Genomic DNA, 16301 nt, shown 5'->3' on the forward strand with positions numbered 1-16301 from the left:
TTTAGCAATTATTCACATAATGGTGTAGCGTGAATTCATTTCTACGTATTGGATGCTTTAATGTGAAGATAAATGATTTTACTGATTATTTTATTTTTTTGTTTGATTTTTCGCGAGTATTATGTTTAGACTCATATCTCCCCGTGACCACACTCCTTGTAAAGTGTGCGAAACGTCGGGTTAATAATATAGGTAATGAATAAATCGTCCGTTAAGTCTTTAATTTCTAACCGATTGTTATTATTACAAGCATACCAGCTTTTCGCTCGCGGCTTCGCCCGCTTTGTCTTAAACTAAACAAAATATATTTTGTAATAAAACCTTCCTCTAGCACATACTCTATCTCTATAAAAAAATCGAAATCCGTTGCGTAGTTTTAAAGGTAGAGACAGACAGACAGCGACATTGACTTTGTTTTATATACTATTGTAATCATGTAATACCTTTAGTTAATTTGTTTTCGAAAGACAATTAGGCTATCCTTGAAATAAAATAATCTATTATAATTGCACACAAAAAATTTCACCTTGATTCGATTTTATATTGTAAATATAAACTAGGTATTCCTTCTATAAATTGACTCTGAAAAACAAATTAGCTATTGTTGTTTACTATTTTTTCTATTATGCCGATTCCAAAGTTCCAAAGTCTAACATAAATGTTTTAATTATGAAAATTACTGTACATACTTACACAATTTATAATTAATGACCATTATTCTTATTTTATATCAATAAAAAGTATCAAAAATTTGTGTTCGTTGCATTTGTGTAACTACTTTTTTAGCAAAATTTACATTGAAAGTATTGGATGTATTTGAAGGTATTGATAAAAAAGCATGTTAACAATATATCTAATCAAATTACACTAGCCGCTCGCCCCGTTTTTGCCCGCGTAGACGGGGAAAATAAAAAATAGATCCTTTGTCATTTAGAAATGTGGTAAGTTTTAAGATATGCCTTAGATCATCTCAATTTTGGCTAGATTCTAATTTTATATTAACTATAATATGGTACCTATTAGCATGTATCCTTAAAGTAGATATTATTTAATTGTTAAACGATAACTATTTATAGAGAGAGGAAATACAAATTCGATAACGTTGCAAATTGACAGGAAAAGATAATTAATTGTATTATTGCTAATTTGTTTACGGAAAAGGAGGTTTTGGAATTTTTACAAAGTTGATAGTAAAATTACAAGGTCGCGTCATGGCAATACCGTCACGTCATGGAGTAAGGCGACGATTTTGATAGGTGTCTTTGAATCTTGCCAATGAAGTTTCACTTTTGACACGTGTGTCCGGCTCACACGCTCTTTTTTCTATATGTAAATCAAATTTTGAAGAAAAGTTTTTTACGTGAAAGACCTCGAAATATGTAGTTACGAGAAAACTAATAATCTTAATCTTAATCTTAATACTATTATAAAGGCGAAAGTTTGTATGGATGTATGGATGTATGGATGTATGGATGTATGGATGTTTGTTACTCTTTCACGTAAAAACTACTGAACCGATTACAATGAAATTTAGCACACATATAGAGGGTAACTTGGATTAACACATAGGATAGGTTTTATCCCGGAAATCCCACGGGAACGGGAACTATGCGGGTTTTCCTTTGAAAACGCGGGCGAAGCCGCGGGCGGAAATCTAGTACTATTATAAAGGCGAAAGTTTGTATGGATGTTTGTTACTCTTTCACGTAAAAACTACTGAACCGATTACAATGAAATTTAGCACACATATAGAGGGTAACTTGGATTAACACATAGGATAGGTTTTCTCCCGGAAATCCCACGGGAACGGGAACTATGCGGGTTTTCCTTTGAAAACGCGGGCGAAGCCGCGGGCGGAAATCTAGTTATTCATAATTTTGTATAAAATGGTATTTTAATTCAACGTTCCGGGTTTCCTGGTCAAGGTAATAGTCGTTGAATAATTTTTATTCTTTTAGCTTATGAATATAAATACTAAATTATATAATTCATATTCATTATTAAATTTATTTCATACCGGAAATAGTTCATTGAACCCTTACTTAATATTATAAATGCGAGTGTGTTTGTTTGTCACAACGGAGTGATTTTTTTAGTATGATTTTTGTGTCTGAAGATAGGCTAGGCTGTGGGTGTCTATAAATACCAACGAAACATCTCATTTCTATGGGGATAGAATTTTAAATATTTGATTATTTACGGAGAGGTAGCTAACTAATTGTTAAAATGTAGGTACACGTTTGAATCAGAATAAAGAAAAGCTTTTAAAAAACCTACGTTATCAATGATTATATTTTCTCTTTCTTCTTTACCTAAACTATCACGTTGATAGATATGTGTAATGGAAAAGAAAGAAAATTTTCGAGCGAAATAATGCATTAGAAGTCAAAGCTCTAAATTAGTTCACGTTCCTAAAACAAATTTAATAATAGGTAATTCAATTTTTTTGCACTTCGATAATTATGTGATTTCTCCTTGAAATTACATTTCCATTTTGTTTTAAATTCATAAATAATTGTATACTGATTGTTCTAGAACCTAGAACTAAAAAAAAATTAGGCTTGCAAAGTAATAATATGCATATTAGTTTGATTACCTATATATTTTATACTAGATGAGCCCCGTGGTTTTACCCGCATTGCTACGCTCCTATTGCGGTCTTAGCGTGATGATAGCATAGTCTTCATCGATAAATGAACTATCTGACAGTGAAATATTTTTCAAATCGAACCAGTACCTAGTTCCTGAGATTGGCGCGTTCAAGCAAGTAAGCAAACGAACAAACAAACTCTTCAGTTTTATAACAGCATTAGTATAAATTAGTATTCCTTAAAATAAATAACAATAGCCGTCAAAAAAACAGGAAAACCACAAACGAAATAATTCATTATAATCGAATTCAAATAATAATTAACATTAATTAACATTGGCAATTATATTTTTTCCTTGTAACTCTGCTAACCTCATAATTTGTGGTTTTTGAAACATACTCTACTTTAGTAAGCTTTAGCTTATGCATGTAAAATTATATTTGGTTTATCCTTATAATTCAGAATTACAGAACAAGGAAGTATTTTAAATAATCTTTAATCTATTCATTATAATCCTTAAAATATTATTAATTTGCAAGCAGAATTATAATTATTTATGTTACTTCGATTACTTAAAGGAAAATTGCAATTAAATTAATTATTAAACAAAGGATAGGATTAGAGGAAATAAAACAATAAACGATAATAATTCTTACTATTGTCTTACTAATTGAGACCTATTAAATATAAACTTAAGCTTTTCCTCACAAAAACTGTATTAACATAACCAACTAAAAGGACATATTTATTGTTCTAAAAGTCAAGAGAACTTTCAGTAACACATTGTTCAATACAAACACGAACATTTAGTCCCCTATAAAGAAACCAAAAAGCGTTCCAAATCGTATAAACGTATTTCGGGTTCATAATAGGCCACTTACTCCCCAAATAGGGGACGGAATAAACTACACATAAATATACTGCGAGCGACAACCTTACTGAATGATTTGACAATTACAATTGAGTTTATTGAATTAAATTGCATTTTTGAAGGGTACGTTGTGATTGTAACGTGACGCTAACTCATTGATTAAATTACCTATGATCTGCTAGGAGTGGTTGTGTAACTGTTAAAGTGATAGTTAGATGTGTTGTCAAACAGTTGAGAGTCGATTGATATTTTGTTTTTAGATTTGTTAGACCTTTGAGATATGGAGTTGATACTTTATGGTTAATCGTATGTGCATGTGTAATTTAAAATATAGTAGTGTACCTATATGACGATAGTGTACCTATGTATAGATTAGAGAGAGTCATGGAGAGTCAGATTATTGTAATAATTATAGATTAGATTATTGTAATATTAAATAATAAACCTAAAAAGTGGCATAATAGGTATTTGGCATTGTGCAGTTTAGTTATCATATTTTTTTATAATTCTTTATTGTATAAAATATGAGAAAACAATAGTATGCAAAGAAAAGAAGTATTACAAAAGCATAATTTGAACAAAAGGCGGCCTTATTGCTAAACAACAATCTCTACCAGGCAACCTGGCTGGAGAGGAAATGCAGGAAGATTGGGAAGTGGGACAGTGCAAAAATACAAACAAAAGTATTTTTGCCATAAAAACTAAAAATAAAATAAATATATTTATAAATAAAATAAACATATTGTAATAACAGGACAACCAAATCCATTGTCGTCATTAATGTATAGAGATTAATAATGAAATATCATCATGAATAGAAGAAAATTTGTAACTTTGGGATAATCCATTAAATATAGAATTTGCAGTAATCAATACTTGATGTTCCGCCAATAAATTTACATGAAATAACCTCCTTTGGATCTATTCGACTTGAATTGGAGTAAAACCTAAGACAAACTAGCTTTTTACATTCAAGAAGAATACATACTATGTATTTGTAAACATGAAAATCGGTCAAGTAGCCTATCCATTGCTAACTAGATTAATTTAAGTCTGTAAAGATCTTTTTACGCAAGTTGGGTTATTTAATATGAAAGTAAATTAATTAAATTTTTTAGTTAGAATAGTTAGTATGAGAAAATAAAAAAATAATTGTTAAATTAGCACAATCAATCTCTGTCACAGTTAAGCATATGTAAATGTTTGTCAAGTTACATATTTTAATATAGCAAAGGGTCGTTATAACCCACCCCTAGAAATGCGTTTAGTCGGTATTAAATTTGATATTTTTCCATATCATTGCGGGGTGGGATGCTGGGGGTTAGGGGATGGTGTTATGCGAAAGGGTGATTCATATTTTATGAAATAAATTGCCTTTAATAAGCAATCCTACTAAACGCATGTACGTGACCTAAACGTGAATATTGTATCTATGAATGTATGGATGTTTGTTACTCTTTCACGCCAAAATAGCTGAACCGATCTGTATGAAAATTGGTACTGAGATAGATTATACTTTTTACCCGGGTATTTACGGGTACCACGCGAGTGACTCCACGGGTCCTAACTAGTTTAAAATAAAATTGAGGTAATTATTTTATAATATTATCGAATATGCGTGACATTTAGCCTATAGATATTCGTAGACTGCCTAAAACGCGACCTTGATCCATTCTTTTTAACAATTCTAATTACAAGGTGGACCAAAAGAAGTCATCCGATGTTGTTTGGCTCTCATTTTTTTTCTAAATGAAAAACTTCGATTCTGCTTTTTGATTATGTTTATTTGAACCTTTAAAATTTTATTGGTTAAGTCGAGAAGATGATATCGGCCAAATGGGCGCCGTCACAATTGATTGCCATACGGGCTCGTTTTATGGCATTTCTCATCACTTCAGCGAGAACTTCGGGCGACAAATTCTCGCACTCGTGTCTAATGTTGTCCTTGAGGGCTTCCAAGGTCTCAGCCTTGTTCATGTAAACACGGGACTTCAAAAAAACCCCACAAAAAACTCTGGAACGGTTAAATCGGGTGATCTTTCGGGCCAGTGCAAATCGCTAAAACGAGAGATGAGGCGACCCGGGAAAGCCGCCCTCAGAATATCGGTTGTGGCTCGCGCAGTGTGTGCCGTTGCTCCGTCCTGTTGGAACCACATATTCTCCAGTCCTAATTCGTCCAATTGCGGCAGAAAAAAACTCAGTCAACATGGCCCTATAGCGTGCACCGTGCCCGTAGCATGTTTCCGGCGACAGCTCGACATCCTCGGCAACAGCGGCGATATTCTCGGCAGAACGGGCGCTCCGGGGCCGGTCACTCTTGGCAACGTCTCGTGTGGTCCCATACTCTTCAAGGTTGGTGGCCAAACGGCGCAGTGTTTGCGCAGTCAGTGTCGGACGGCCGGGGAATCGGCGACGAATTGTTACGCAAAAAAGTTGACACGATTATTCCGCGTTATTGGGTACTGTATCGCTCCATGGCTTGTTCACTTGTATTCTACATCTGTCCAGTACACAAATGTCAAAACAGATTTGACATTGGCGGCCATTTGCAAAAATGAGAGCATCTTCCAATAGGGTGATTTCTTTTGGCCCACCTTGTATAATCAATTTGGGTGAATTACTATGTCTAAGTATTTACAATCATGCCACGTAAACGTGCATTAGTTTTTAATTATATTATAATCTATTATTCATTATTGACTTTTATTTTCATTTTTAATTTACACTCTTTCATTGTTTTATTTAATGAAATTAGTAGATACGCCTGTTGACTATTTTTGAACTTAAATAAAAGCATAACAAGCATATTAATATAATAATTTATAATTATGAAAGCAAAAGACCCGACTGATAATTAATTTATGAAGCCTATATGTCACTACCACAATTCTGATATTCTAAATCAAAATCCGTCGATTAGAAATATACATACACTCGAAAAACATCCTCCTTCTTTCGCTCTCGGGTAAAAAGCAGTAGCAAATAATTACATGTAGTTCCAACACTGAGAAAATTTTGCTTTAGCAAAGTACCAATTTAGCTCGGTTAAAAATTATTCTGCTGCATTCAATCAAGACGTATTTAAAATGTGTATTAAAGCTTTGCTAGTATTATACAAGCAAGTATTGCTAAATATTCTTGGCTATTATTAAAAAAGTACTTATTTATTTCAAAATTACCGACTCGGTCAATATTACCTTTACCGAATTAGGTTCAAAATAGACAAGCTTACGTTATTATTTAATGATAAGTAAGTTATTTAATTTTAGACTTAACCATAGTTGGTTACTATTTACACAGAGTTCGGTTAAAAATAAACAAGCTCACATTATCATTGAATGACAAGTAAATCATTTAAATTTAGACATAATATTATTTGGCTAAAATTAAATAACTTGCTATGATACATATAACCGTGTTTCTTACATAAAAACAAACAAGTAACTTATCTATTGGTAGATAAGCACAGCTCGGCAATTAACAATGGAGCGAATACTATTTTTGACCGAGTAACTTGATAAAAATTAAACAAGGAATTGGCTGCGTAGCCCGCAAAGTCAGCCATTTCTATCAAATCATAGTCGAGTGACGAACGTGTCTGTTGAAGCGCCGGCCGCCTCAGCACCTACAAGGCAGATTCAAATTTACATTAAAAACAATAACTTTTCATCATCATTTTGATTCATCGAACTATAATAGAAGAGCAAGATGCAGAAGACAAACTATTATGGCTCAAAAACTCCTCTGAGCCATGGACAGCCGTAGAACTAAAGTGGCAAGAAACTACAGAGACGAGGCTAATTCCTGCAAAAGAGTTAACCATAGCTCCAATACGGTATAATACCTCAATACAATGAATATGCGGATCTTAAAAAACCCAAAGGATATCTTCTGGTGAGTTCAGTTTTTTTGAATTTATTGTCTGCTTTAGTTTAATTACTTTTATATAAGTACTTAAATTTTTTTAATTTGTTTACAGCTAGAAAAAGATTTTGAAAACCAAAGGACAATATACCTACCGAAATCACTGAAAGCTTCCCCACAATCAAGCCAAAAATATTTGAATTACTTAGTAAGTTACTTCTGATCAAGCAAGATATTGTCATATACCTATTACTTTAATATGTAAATTACATAAGATACGATATAGTTCGGATATAATATCTACACATCAAACATGTCTATAATCCTAGATGTTGACAATTTTTTGGATAAAAATCATTTCCAGTTGCTGAAATACTTAAAATGGCCTTGGGTGAAGACACATTTCATTTTATCTAAAAAGTGTTTTGGGTGTGGTTTTTTCACATTTTGTAACGAGGTTCAACCAGAACATTTTATAATAGAAAACGAACAATATGTAAAAAGCTTATTGTACTTTAATTTTTTTTGGTGCAAAAAATGTTTAAGTTTTAGCATTTATGATCATTTTCCCGACGACGAATGTGAATTATGTTATATAAATTTATAGTGAATTATGTTATATATATTTATAGTGAATTATGTTTCAATTAGATTAAATGTTAAAAAAAATGACGGTTTTACTTGTTGGGTTGTAATAAAATTATTAGATCAAAAAGATTACTTATTCTCCTAGCTTATTCTATAGTTTTTGCCTAAACTTTTGACTTATCAAATACATATAAGTACAATTTAGGTGTAGTAACTTGCTTACATTACCATAATGGTTGTTTGTTTTTTATGTAAACAAACCTAAACCACTTTCATTAGAGAACAAACTCCAACATCGTGAAATAAAATCAGCTGTTCCGTAGATTTTGACAGAGTAGATAATTCCACTTTTGTATATGAAACAGTTGATATTTCTTTTACGATGTTGGATTTGGTCCTATACCTAATATAAGTTGTTCAGGTTTGTACTTCGTAGTCTGAGTCATTCCTTAAAAGTTTGCTCATGATTTATATTTCATCCTGTTATTGTGCAAATTAAAACACAGAACACCATTTAGACCGGGAGATACTGACACAAAATTTCGAGTCATTTGTAACAAGGATGGCGGTTCTACAGGGGTCTTAGTACGCAATGACAAAAAGAAAAATGATGGTGTGAACGCTGGTACCGGTGGCTTAGTCGCGTGGGCGTTTGTCGAACTCGTCGGAAAAATAGCGAAAGTCAAACGATTTGTAACACAAAAATTTTAGAATTTGCCGATAGCCCATAAAAAAGTAGTAGGCGGTAGTGTCATGCCATACTTTTCCGGTGTGACTTACAGCCCGCCATACCGACGCGAATGTGTTGATTTAAATAAAACAATCATTCAACCATTTGTACCAGGCTAACTTTTGCACAGGTAACTATCGTCGTGCAGCCATTTACGAAAATCGCCATGCCATACTTTTCGGACGATTCCAAATGGTCGCCATACCGCCGAAAATCTGCAAAAAATTTTTATTTCGCCAAACTTTTTGTACCAGTATTGCATTTGGATTTTTGGAGAGTATTTGATAAAATGTGACCATTATTATATTTGCCATACTTCTAGTAGGGGGAAAAAGTGCTGTCATACTTGAAAACTTAATTTATTATTAATTTATATAAGTGAAGATTTCCAACACATAGATCTTTGAAATTTTGTATTTATATTTGTTGATCCTCAAACTTACAGGAAAAATAAGTGCCATACTGTTACAAATCGTTTGACTTTCGCTATTTTCCGACGAGTTCGACTAACGCCCACGCGACTAAGCCGCCGGTACCAGCGTTCACGCCATCGTTTTTCTTTTTGTCATTGCGTACTAAGACCCCTGTAGAACCACCATCCTGTTACAAATGACTCGAAATTTTGTGTCAGTATCTCCCGGTCTAATTATCGTTTCTTGACATTAAGAATTGTGTACTATTTTTAAAAGTAGTAGTATTTACGTGTAAGTAGTATGTTACTTGAAATGATTGTATCGTGTACTGAATAAAGCTAATTTCATTAATGTGCATAATTTTCTTTCAGTTTCTTCTAAGTTTTTGGTGTGTCGGCAAAATGAGTGTTGTTTTCCTACATGAACGTTTCATTGGCTTTTTTTCCGACATGCCAAAATTTTGCCCTCTGCACTAATAATGGTACAAATTACAACATATCGAACTAGGTAAATATTTTCAGTATGAGCTGACCTCACATTGTATATAGGGTGTAACAGAAAGGGGTACACATCTAAGCAGGGCGTGATGTACTGATGAAACTGAACAACTTTTTCCAAAGAACATAAGGTCAAAAGATGAAAATAATGGAGAGGTTTAATTTTTTTTTTTCATCTTTCGACCCATTTTCCTTGGGAAAAGTTGTTCAGTTTCATCAGTACATCACGCCCTGTTCGTATGTGTATATCCCCTTTCTGTTACACCTTGTATAGGTTTTACGAACATTTACAGGTCAGCTTATACTGAAAATATATAGCTTAATATGTGTCGTTTGAATTAGTACTTGCAACAAAGTATTTTAACTATGGTTACCTAATAAACCCGCCTAAGAATTCAAAGTAACTTGGCTAAATATACCAATCTTAATTGACTAGAAAGAGTATATGTATTTAGTTATAGTTACCCAATGAACACGATTGACAGTACCCAGTAACTTGGCTACGTATACAAATTTTTAATTGAGTAGAAGTAACAAAGTAGATTGGCTGTCCCTACCCAGTAAATATGATTAACATTATCGTGTTACTTAGCTAGTTTTACTGAGTTACTTTGCTAAAAACAGCAGAGCACGTTGCGTATTATTAACAGAGTAACACGATTCAATATAGTAAATAGGTTTGTTATGTTTACTGAGTGAATAGGTTAAAAGCAACAAACCTTTAATACGTATTTTTTGACCACTTTAGTGGGTTTATATTACCAACATACGTTAACAAAGTTGACTTGTATAATTTTAGCAACAAACTTTGCAGGCTCCCTCCGAAGCAAGTTACTCGGTTGTAAATAGCAGCAACTTGTCTATTTATAGCCGTTACGTTTTCTCAGTGAAAGTTTCTGTTGCATAAGACCGTCCCCTTAATTCGGATAAGCCCCAGCAAACCCGGTATCAGGGCTGATCCAATAATCGGCCCATTTGAATTCATTAATGTATTTGTACTCTATCGTTATTGCACCGGGAATTTACTGCTTTTTCTTAATTTCCGCTCTGAATTATTGTAATATTATATCTGTGGGGTTCATGAGCTAAATAATTGTAAAGGGTGCAATGGTTAGTTATTGTTTTTGATGAATATCTAGTGGTCCTAAGTTTGATGGTGATGTTTTTTGAACCTAATTAGTTTTATGTTTTTTTTTTCGTAACATAAGTAGATACTTACGTAGGTAAGTACGTAAGTACTTATGTAACGAAAACAAAAACAGGGAAAAATTAAGCCTTAAACTATTAATAGGTAAGTACCTATCTTATTTATTTTTTATTTATAGCAAAACTTGTTGAAATCTATAATCACAGTTCACAAGTAAATATACTAATAATTATTCACAATAAACTTCTTCATGAGATGGAATCGGGAACACATGAATACGAAAGTTAATAGTTTCTAAAATCAACCATTTATCAATGAACACCCAAAATTGTTAGAATTCTGACAATCGGCAACTACACATGCTCCCATCCTTTCATCATGGAACATCATTAATTATACATATCATTAATCATTAAAATGAGACTTAAAAGGAGAGAAAATGAAGTGAAGATATTGAAGTAAACACGGTTCTAATGATACAATTGAAAGATTAATTATTTCGAATCATAGTTGTTAAATGAACGGGTTACCGTACTTTCTAGGATACTTATTATGAAAAATATACCTTGATTTTTGGAATATAGAGTTCAAAATAGAGTTGTATAAATCTTGGCGTCGGCATGTCTGATTATAAGTATTTGTTATTGATTTTTTCCAATAGAATGACTGAGTATATTTCATTGATAATTCACAATGGATTCTGTAAGGTTTCGTGGTAACACTTCATTCACAATTTCACACTATTTGTGCGATACTTATAAGGGTTTTTAAAACGTATTTAAGAGCAATTATTTGGTGTAGGTACTTTATTGTGTTCTATTACATTAATGCAGCTTGAGTTTCGTGACATTAGAAGGCACTCATGGTATTTAAATCTTACTTTTGTTATCTTCAATAATCAATTCATCTTTTCATTGCTGGCTTCGCTATACACATATCAAAAATAAGCGATACCTATCTACTTATACCTACTTAATATCTTAAAAATTATTGTACTAGTTTTATTTGTTGGATCTGTTACAATATATTAATATGATTTGGATAGCATTCCTTATATCTGTCTATAATAGTAAGTACAGTAAAAGCTTTTTATTTTCGGTTCGGTAAATGTGATATTATTTTGATTTGATATTTCAGGGATGTTATACTATGAGATTCAGAAACTGAGATGGCACAACATGAAAAAGTGGGATAAGCATATTATCATGTAATATTAAGTACTTACACAAAATCAAGATTCACTTTATATTATCTACCAGAACCGTGATTATTATCTAGTTAGATAACAATAGACACATTTAATAAATTATCTTTGTTACTAAATAGAATTAAACGATGGTAGAGTAATAAATAGCCACTTACAGTTATTATTATCAATAATACTTCGATTAAAAAATATATAAAGCTACGAATAATGACTCCCGGTAGCATAATAGGCGTCCTATAAATTAGAAATATTGTCGCGCACAGTGGTATAGGTAGGATCCGCAGATAAATCACGATAATTTATTATTTTAATTTAATTTAATAATTTTTTTATTTCTCGTTTATATAAACGTCTAACTATGTTCTGTTAATCTCATATGACGGTTAAAACATAATTGATTTGATTAAGAATTATTAATAAAAAAATCCTACAAGTTAAGTCTCATGAAAATTGGTCGAGCCTTTTTGAGGTATTAATTTTGATTCATTAAGGTGATGAATTAATTTTTCTAACATTTACGGCCCTTTTCAAACCTTCGTAATTTTTATATTATTAAAGTTGTCGTGATGAAAATTCTTGACAAGAAAGTTCAATAGTAACACAATACGTCTACCGTTTTAGAAACATGATTCCATGATATTTTCTCTATAGAAAAAAAATACAAAGTTATCATTGTTATTTTTTTTTAATCTCTGGCATCTTCAAAATAACAAACGTAAAGTTACGACTTTTTGGATATTAACTATAAAATATACAACCTATACGTCTACCGTGTTAGAATTTTGAAATATGCGATGGTTTTGAAATAAACAAGAAATACTTGAAATTAGCGCGCGACCAGCCAATATAGCAAGAGCCGCCCTGTACCTTCCTACCCCGATCGCTGCACGAGTCATTCCCGCTACGGCCGTCACACGGGGAACTTGTGTCGCTCGCGCAATCGTAAAAAAAGGGTGACAACACGATAAGACAAAATGAGACAAATGGGGACAATAAAGAAAATAGGAAGAAGAAACATAAAGGTTGGAGGAAAAAGAATGCTTACAATTGGAACAAATTAATGAAGTAAGTTGGTTTTATTTTAAATTTGATGATAATTGTATTATAGACGATGTTTGATATGTACCCCTGTTTTAAGTACATAACGAATGTGTAAGATTTTTTCATTTATAGCATAAATAATCTGTTCAGAAATCCGGAATCCAGAAGGAAAATAAACCCACTGATTGTTCACAATGTGAATCCACTCCTTCGTAAGTACCTTTATTCAGTCAAAAATGTATGTTATCAAAGCTCTACTGGTTTTATCGCATGATTCCATTTTTAGCAAAAAGCAACAAAGTGCAAAGAAATAAAAAATCATGGTGAACTTAGTGGAAGTATGGCGGACATAATATGGAACAGGAGCTCATTGGAGTAGTATTATATTTAAAAAAAATACGAAATAATTTCAAGAATTACATTTCTTAGAAGGTGGTAGATAAGTATGTTGTATAAAGAATTTGATGTTGATATTTATTTCATTTATACTTACTACACCTGTGCGGGAAATTGCTTAGTACTAAAACAGGTTTATATTCATATTTACATAGTAATGTGAGTTTTCATTTCGAAAAATTTTGTGTAAGTATGTATATTAAATTGACTTCCTGGATGATCTGGAAACACAATTGGGCCCGGAAGATGGCGCTGCAGTCACTCCTCCTAATGACATGAACCGATTTGGATGAATATTTGTGTGCACATTTCATTTTTGTGGGATGATTGGTTGATTCGCTTTCACATTAGCTAATATTATGTATTTTTGTTGTTAGAAAGTAAACTTAATTTAATGTTTATAATACATTATTATTGGTATAAATAAGCCAGTGTTCGTCTCACATTGCTGTACCTGCCTACCTACCCTACCAGGGCCTAACTTTGTTCTGGCTATTTTATTTTGATTATTTGTAATGAATAATTACAATTATAATAGAGTGCAAAAAATAAATACATGCGTCAATATATTTTGTGTTTTTTTAAACAATTTTTTATTAAAAATTTATTAAAAACGGAATGATATTTTTAAAAAAATATCATTCCGACCGCGGCTTTGCCCGCGTGGAATTAGATTATATCGTGAATCCTGTCTTATCCCACAGAAGTGTTCAGTTCGGATAAAAAGTATCCTATGTGTAAATCCAGGCAATTAGCTATATTTTATCAAAATTGGTAATGTAGTCTTGACGTGATTAAGTAACAACTTACAAAAAAATATACAAATTAACATCCAAAGTTTCGCATCAGTTTTACTGTATTAGTGATATCTTCCACTCTTGACTTTGACTGAGAAGAATTAGGGTTTATAACTTCTTTCAGAAATATTACCTTTCATTTCTGGGCATGATGATCTAAATCCATTCAGTAGTCCGCGTTATTGAGTACCATTTCATTTTTTCAGAGTCACAATATTTTTTGTTATTTTAAAGATTATTTATAACCTGTATTATTTTGTAATAAAGTAAACATTACGAAATAATAATAATTATTAATAATGTCTAAGTAGTTGTTAAAAAGAAGATTATTTGTTTATAAGCAAGAAAATAAAACCAATAAATCAACAATTAAATATAATATGTATAAGAATATTATAACTGTATGACGACTCCATACATGTTTGTCCCGAGTCGGCCAGCGGCAGCGCGGCGAGTTTGCAAGAATGACTTCGCGCACACCCGCGTTCGCGATAGCGAGCTATTAGACTCCGCCCGCCAAGCAGTAGATTTTTTTTTGTGTATCGTCTTAAGCCTAATTTATGAAGCCGAACTTTCTCATGTTGCATGAAAATATAATGTGAACATAATGTGATTGTTGTAACTATGTTAATCATTAAATTACAAAAAAAAACGTAGCAAGTGAACTGGTAGGATTACTAACATACAGTTAATAACTCAGGCCCCGGAACCACAGACACAATAGAAAATCTATTGTGTCGTGGACCGATCGGGCCGTTCGGGGCTCAATGGGGCTGGAACACTTAGGTATCTTTATGTGGTAAATTCTTACATTTTCTCAAAGTACATAATATGCACTAAAATCCATACCTACTCTACATATACTGTCACAAGTAGAGCAATCTTAAACTATAATCGGCATATAAACGATCAAAATGATGACAAAACGCACTGTTGCATCTGCCCATACACAATATACTATCAACAGAATATGTTTGGAGGGAAAAACTAACAATGGCTATAAGTGACTGCAGTTAAATAATAAACTTTAACGACACCTTATTAAGAATGTATTTGTACACTCGAACTATTATATTGTAATTTATTACAAATAATATTGTATTCACAATAGTTTTTTAGTACATTTATAACGGGATTAAATTTGACTACTGTTCGTGAAATGCTTTGATTTTTAATGTAATCTGAGTGTGGGTTGGATTCTGTGTGTAGAATACTAGCTTCTGCCTGCAGCTTCAATTACGTAGTTACCATATACACTCATCGAATCTATCTCTGTGCCGAATGTGACCGTTTTTGCACAAAATAACAACAAAAACAATCCTAACAAAAAAGAGCTTTTAAAATAGTACACAGAAAGTCTTTATGGAAAATAGAGACTTTGATGTCACCTAGAACCTGAAGTAAGGAAAGCTTGTAGTATGCAAACAAGATAGTACCTACATAAACGTATGACCTAGGTCCTAGACAGATACGGTAGATACCATCTTATAGAAACCTACTATAGTCTGCCTTGCTGATTTTTCAAACTTTCCAAATAAATAAGTACTAGATAATTAATTACGTGTTGTAAAAATAAAAAGCTTACATTGTAATTTGTAAGTGTAAGTCATTAAATGTAGGTATAAAAACACAAAAAGTTATACTACTACAGCAATTTATAAAACAATGGACTTATATGAAACAGACATTCTTATTCTTTAGGAGCGGGATAAATTAAATAAAACACCAGAATTTTAAAAAATAATTTATTCGATAACGCATCATCTGGTTTTATATGAATCATTAAAATTAAATAACGAGAATATAAATCTTAATTATGACAGCACTAAATGTTAACCGCAAAAACGTGTCCCGGCGGCCGGCGCTAATCACCCGCCATTGTATCTTGTCACTTCGCACTAATTTCAATGTGACAGCAAAAAGCGCGGCAAAAACTTTTTTTTAATTAGTCAAAACAGTGCCTAAAAAAAGAAATGTAATTTAACACAAAATAATCACAGGTACGTGTGTAATCACTGAATTGTTTTCTGTATGCAGAATTTTTTTTATTGTCTTTCTTCTGTGTTTTGTACGTTGGTAGAGTAGTACCTACTTACATATAGTTACAAACAGATAGTGTTTGGCGAATTATTAAAACGGTATGAAGTAAATGGTTATAA

General features: G+C 32.2%; 1 long non-coding RNA gene across 1 annotated transcript; it reads left to right on the top strand.

The window, feature by feature from the left end:
- The first annotated feature begins 12418 nt into the window (after nt 1–12418).
- LOC149478010 (uncharacterized) lies at nt 12419–13900 on the top strand. Its single transcript, XR_016317520.1, has 3 exons — nt 12419–12973; nt 13100–13161; nt 13236–13900. It is a non-coding gene; the product is annotated as an uncharacterized LOC149478010 (long non-coding RNA).
- Nucleotides 13901–16301: the final 2401 nt, after the last annotated feature.

The sequence above is a fragment of the Colias philodice genome, chromosome 23 (genome assembly GCF_061535455.1).
Source record: "Colias philodice isolate Cphi_HAF_F1 chromosome 23, ilColPhil1 Martin Lab GWU primary, whole genome shotgun sequence".
Taxonomy (NCBI): domain Eukaryota; kingdom Metazoa; phylum Arthropoda; class Insecta; order Lepidoptera; family Pieridae; genus Colias; species Colias philodice.